Raw genomic sequence first — 6000 nt, 5'->3', positions numbered from 1 at the left:
AGACAAGAACAGACATACAGACAGACTCAATGAATGCCAACTCACTGAACACAAGAACAAGAACACAGCAGGAAACAAAAAAACCTAGAGGCCAATTTCTATGATGAAAGTAGACAAAAATATTCAAATTAGTTGCAAAGAGAATTAAAAAGATCTTACACTGTAACCAACTTGGCTTCATTTCAGGGATGGCTCAACATATCAATAAATGTAGTTCAGCACAAACTAGATTTAAGGACAAATAATTCGATTATTTACTTCATGTAGAAAATTCCTTTGAAGGGTTAGAGAGGTGACTCAGCAGTTAAGGTATTTGCTGTGTCAGGGTAATTATGAATATGGCCCAACACAAATCTGTAAACTTACTTAAAACGTGTGTGTGTGTGTGTGTGTGTGTGTGTGTGTGTGTGTGTGTGTGTGTGTGTGTGTCTATTTCTCAGTTCATTGGTAGGGTCTTGAACATGAACTTCATAGATGGCAACGTCATGTTGCAATGTCAAAAGGCTGAACATGCCTGCTAGAGAGGGAGAAGACCCCTGTGCCATGGATCAGCAAAATTAACGTTGTGAAAATGGCTACAACACTAAATGATCTACAGATCCACTTCAATCCCTATCAGAAGTCCAATGACATTCTTCACAGAACTAGGAAAAACCCTCTAAGTCACAAGAAAGTGAACAAGGCTCCAAACAGCTACAGCAATGTTAAACAGAAAGAAATGCCAAAGCTGCCACAAGACCTCATTTCAAATTATACTAGAGTCAGATGAACAGAGACTGCATGGAGGCAGCCAGAAACAGATACATAGACCAGCGGAACAGAATATGGGACCAAGAAATAGATCCACACAGCCACAGACACCTGATTTTTGACAGATGTGCCCAAAACATGTTTTGGAGAAAGGACAGTCTCTTCAACAAATGATGCTGAGAAACCTGGATAGCTGCAAAGAACAAAGCTAGATCTGTAACTCCCACCATCAACAAAACCAGGTTAAAATGCATCCAAAACCTTTCATGTAAGGCTTGGAATGTTGGAAATACTAGAAGAAAACATAGAAAAATCACTTCAAGGTAAAGACAGAGACTTCTTCAAAAGACTCTTGCTGCTCTAAAACATACATGGCAAGAACTGACAAATGTAGAGCTAGCTAGAGAGATGGCTTAGTGGGTAAGAGCTCTTACTGTACAAAAGTGAGGATCTGCGTTCCAATCCCCAGAGCCTACATAAAAGCTGGGCATGGCTGCATGTTCCTGTTATAGATTATGGTCCCCCCCAAGCAAAACAACTCCCATCTTCATTAGATTAGCGGCCTATGTTTGCAAGAGTACATCATGATCAGACTTGTCAACTGTTGACATCTCCTCGTAGGAGGGGATAGGGAGGATCACTGAACCCTCATCCAAGATTCCAATTACTTGTCCCAGACATTTGTATGTGATCTACCCTTGATGCAAGTGACCTTAGCCTCTTGGGAGATGCTAGGGTATATAAGCTTGATAAAGTTAACTGAAATGGGAATCCATCTATGTGGCTGTGGGGAACCATCATCCACACTGAATGAAGTGTGGCTGCTTTGGGGGCCACTCAGACTCCTCCCAGTTACCCCTCTTCCATGCTCTGTAAGTAAACTCACTAAACTCTTTGGTGCCCCAGGGTGAACTTTGGCAGAATAGCACTCTGGCTTCTTGTTGAGACCTTATGAGGAGGATGTAGACGTTGTTTCTGTCTCACTAGGGGAGGAATTTTCACACAGTGCCTATAACTCCAGCCTTGGAACAGAGACAGGTGATCATTGGCTAGCCAGCCTCGAAGAAAGAGTGAGCTCACATGCAGTGAGTGACCCTGTCTCAAGAGAATAACGTGGAGGGTGTTAGAACCGGACACTTGAGGACTTCCTCCGGTTTCCTCAAGTGTGTGTGTGTGTGTGTGTGTGTGTGTGTGTGTGTGTGTGTGTGCGCGCGCACATACAATTGACAAATGGAAATGCATGAAACTGAAGAAGGCAGACATCCAGGTGAAGAAACAGCTCTCAAGATGGAAGCATTTTTTTTTCCTTGCTATGCACCTGACAGTGGAATCATTTCTATATGGGGAACTAAAAAAATAAAATAATCCAAGCAATAAATGAGGAAATGAATTGAATAGCTTTCAAAAGAAGAATAATGAGCCGGGTGGTTTTGGCGCATGCCTTTAATCCCAGCACTAGGGAGGCAGAGGCAGGCGGATCTCTGTGAGTTCGAGGTCAGCCTGGGCTCCCAAGTGAGTTCCAGGAAAGGCGCAATGCTACACAGAGAAACCCTGTCTCGAAAAACCAAAAAAGAAGAAGAAGGAGGAGGAGGAGGAGGAGGAGAAGGAGGAGAAGGAGAAGAAGAAGAAGAAGAAGAAGAAGAAGAAGAAGAAGAAGAAGAAGAAGAAGAAGAAGAAGAAGAAGAAGAAGAGCCAGTAAATATACGGGGGGGGGGGTAGTACAACATCCTTATCTGTCAAGGGAATGTCAGTTACGACTACATTTCATTGTAGTTAGAATTGCATTAAAAAAAAAAAAAAAGCAAAGCCAGGCATGGTGGAAGTGGAGGTTTGGAGGTTCAAGAGTTCAATGCCATCCTTGGTTTTATAGTAAATTTAAGACCAGTTTGTGCTACATGAGACCCTGTCTCAAAAATTAAAATAAATAAAGGTAAACAAGTAGATGTTTTAAAAGAAAGGGAAGAAGAAAAGAAAACATATATGCTGGTTGTGCCCTCTACACTGATGACAGGAATTTAAATGGGCAAAGCCTCTATGGCAATCAACTTGGAGGTTCCTCAAGAATCTAAAAACAAAGCTAGATATGGTGCTGTACACCTGTAATCCCAGCACTTGGGAGGCAGAGGCCAGCCTGGTCTACACAGCAAGTCCCAGGTGATACCCTGTCTCACAGAAAAAAAAAAAAACAACAAAAACTAAGAACTATTGTATGATCCAGCTCTACCATCCCTGGGTATATACCCAAAGGGATCAAAGTCAGTAAAAACCAGAAATACTTGTGCATCCCTGTTTATTGAAGTTTTTTTCCTGGGAGTCAAAGATGGAGCCAGCCTAAATGCTGAGAAGTGGATGCAGCTATAAATCATCATGTTAGGCAAAATAAGCCAGACTCAGACAAATAGGTTTTGTCACATATGTGGAACTTAGATTTAATTTTAATAATATATGTAGGACGTGGATATAGAAGGGCTGCTGTGGTGGGGGAGAGGATGGAACCTGAAGGAATAGGGAGAGCATAAAAGAAAGGACAATGAGCTGGAGAGATAGCTCAGTGGTTAAGAAAGGGTGATGGGGGAAAAATAGCATATGTTTACTCTCATGCAGAATCTGCATTTAAATATATTTACATATGATGTGAGGGAAGGTAGATTATTTGCAGGAAAGATGAACAGTAGGAAGAAAAGGAAGAGACATGCTCGAGTAAAGAGATATTGAATAGGAATGGTAAAATGATATGTGTGTAAAAACAATGAGAGCCACTGATTTACACACTAAAATAAAATTTTGCAAGGAATTACTAATTAAAGCCCATGGTATCACATTTAAATTGGAGGCTTTGGTATGAGTGCCTCCAATTTATTTAACATATAATGTATATAGTTAGTGTGTAGTTAAGTTGGTAGGCAGATAATTACAATCTCAATAAACACACTCAGATCTTTGTTTCTAAACCTGATTCTCCAATGAAGGAAATCAAGGCCTTTTAAACATGATGCGAGAATAGTACTGAGACAAGGAAAATATGAGGCGCTTAGAACACTGGACAGTGCCAAACATTGAGGAAATGCCCTCCTAAAGTGAAAAAATGAGGTAATGAGTCCCTGTGGCTAAAGCTGAAATAATATGCACTGTGAAATAACAGCCTTTGATTCTAATCAAGAGTCTAAAGTAAGTATATGCTGACATAAAGAAATGATTAAAAAATAAATGAATGGGGAATAAGAGAGAGGTCTTCCTTATAAAGAATACTAAATAATACATGTAAATAATTCCCCCTCCAGGAGACGGAATTTAATCCTCTCCTAGAGTGTGAGCTGGATTTGTAACTTGCTAGCAAAGAATAGAATATGGAAAGGGAACTTGAGACTCTATCGTGGAGGAGAAACCTGGCAGTCAACACCTGAAGCAAGAGAATCAATCAGTCAAGATTAACATCACCAGTAACACCATGTAGTCAGATGCAGCAGTGCACAGAAGCAGCCCTGTTCAAACTCACCTGTGTAAGACCAGTATAGGCAACAAAGCGAAACGTTGTCTCCAAGCAATCTCATGGATTTTGGATACTAGCTGATACGATGTGATGAGACAGGCCCATTTTTAATACTAGTCTAAGCATCAGATAACGTCAGACAAACTCAAATTGAGGAACATTCCAGGTCTGTTATGTAGCCCTGGCTGTCATGGAACTCACTATGTAAATCAATCCCACCTTACACTCACAGAGATCCACCTGCCTCTGCCTCCTGGGTGCTGAGACTGAAGCTGTGAGCCACCATACCTGGCCAATCTTTCTTTTAAATAATAAAGTTCTATGTTTTAAAGAACACAGTTCTGATTGTCCTTATTTAATTTAACTGTAGAAGATGAGTGTGAACTAACAGCACTGCAAAAACCGCCGGGTGGCAGTGGCCTTTAGTCTCTGTGAGTTCGAGGCCAGCCTGATCTACAGAGTGAGAGAGATCCAGAACAGGCACCAAAACTACATGGGGAAAACCTTGCCTCGAAAAACCAAAAACAAACAAAACCAACAACAACAACAACAACAACAAAAAAAAAAAGCGGGATCTGTGGCTGTTTCTCAAAGCAAAACTCTCTGAGGGTTGCTGGCGTGTCTTGGCTCCACATATCACACGGTGATGGAAATTTCATGAGAAGAAGAACATCTGTTTTGTGGAAACTTTTTCCAAGCTATAGTCATTGAAATCATTGCCAGAGCACATATAAATTATCACAGACTTAATTAAACATGGAGCCTGACTGTTTATCAGGCTTCCTGCTAGGTGCTGGGGGAGATGTGGCACACAGACCGTTACTCCTCATGGTGGAGGCTTTCAATCTAGTTGGGAAAAGTGGAGCCTAACAGTAGGACCTTAGCCACATAGGACTTAAGGGAACAAGACAAAGCCGAGTAGGATAGTTTACTCAATGGACAGGATGTTGTGGGTGCTCAGGGTGTCTTTTCAAAAATGGGCAGAGCTGGGGCTAGTGAGACGGCTCATCTGGTGAAGGTGCTTGTCAACCAAGCCTGAAGTCCTGAGTTCAACCCTTGGGACCCACAGAGTGGAAGGGGAGAATTGGCATTCCCCTTAATTTTCCTCTGACCTCTACACATATGTTGTGGTACGTGTTCTCTCTCTCTCTTTCTCTCTCTCTCTCTCTCTCTCTCTCTCTCTCTCTCTCTCTCTCTCTCTCTCTCTCTCTCTCACACACACACACACACACACACACACACACACACACAAATGAATGAATGAATGTAATAATTTTTTATGTGGGTAGATCTGAATACGACCTGATAGATGGACAGACTCAAGTCAATGGAAGGGAAGCTTAGTGCATCAGCATGAAGTACACTCTCCTGAATCATCAATGCCAGATTTTCCTGGAGGAGGAGACCCACAGGGCTGTGATGTCCTTGAGGTTAGTGCAGTTGGAATCCATTGTCTTAAATGCAGACTCATTAAAAACCATGGGGAAAGAAGTCCAGCCAGGCATCAGATTCCTTAGAACTGGAGTTACAGGTGGTCGTGAGCTGCCACATATGAGTGCCAAGAACCAAACTTGGATCCTTTGAAAGAAGAATATGTATTTTTAACCACTGAGACAACTCTCTAGCCTCCCATGTGTGGTCTTATAAGCCAGGTATAACTACCTTTCTGGCTAGTTTCCCAGCTAAAATATAATATCTGCTTACTTCCTGACCATTTTTCCTGAGAAATCTATCACTGGCATTATGAGTCCAACATTCCC

The sequence above is a fragment of the Peromyscus maniculatus genome, chromosome 4, assembly GCF_049852395.1.
Source record: "Peromyscus maniculatus bairdii isolate BWxNUB_F1_BW_parent chromosome 4, HU_Pman_BW_mat_3.1, whole genome shotgun sequence".
NCBI classification, from domain to species: Eukaryota; Metazoa; Chordata; class Mammalia; order Rodentia; family Cricetidae; genus Peromyscus; species Peromyscus maniculatus.
The sequence above is the reverse complement of the archived record's forward strand: the minus strand, read 5'-3'. Positions refer to the sequence as shown.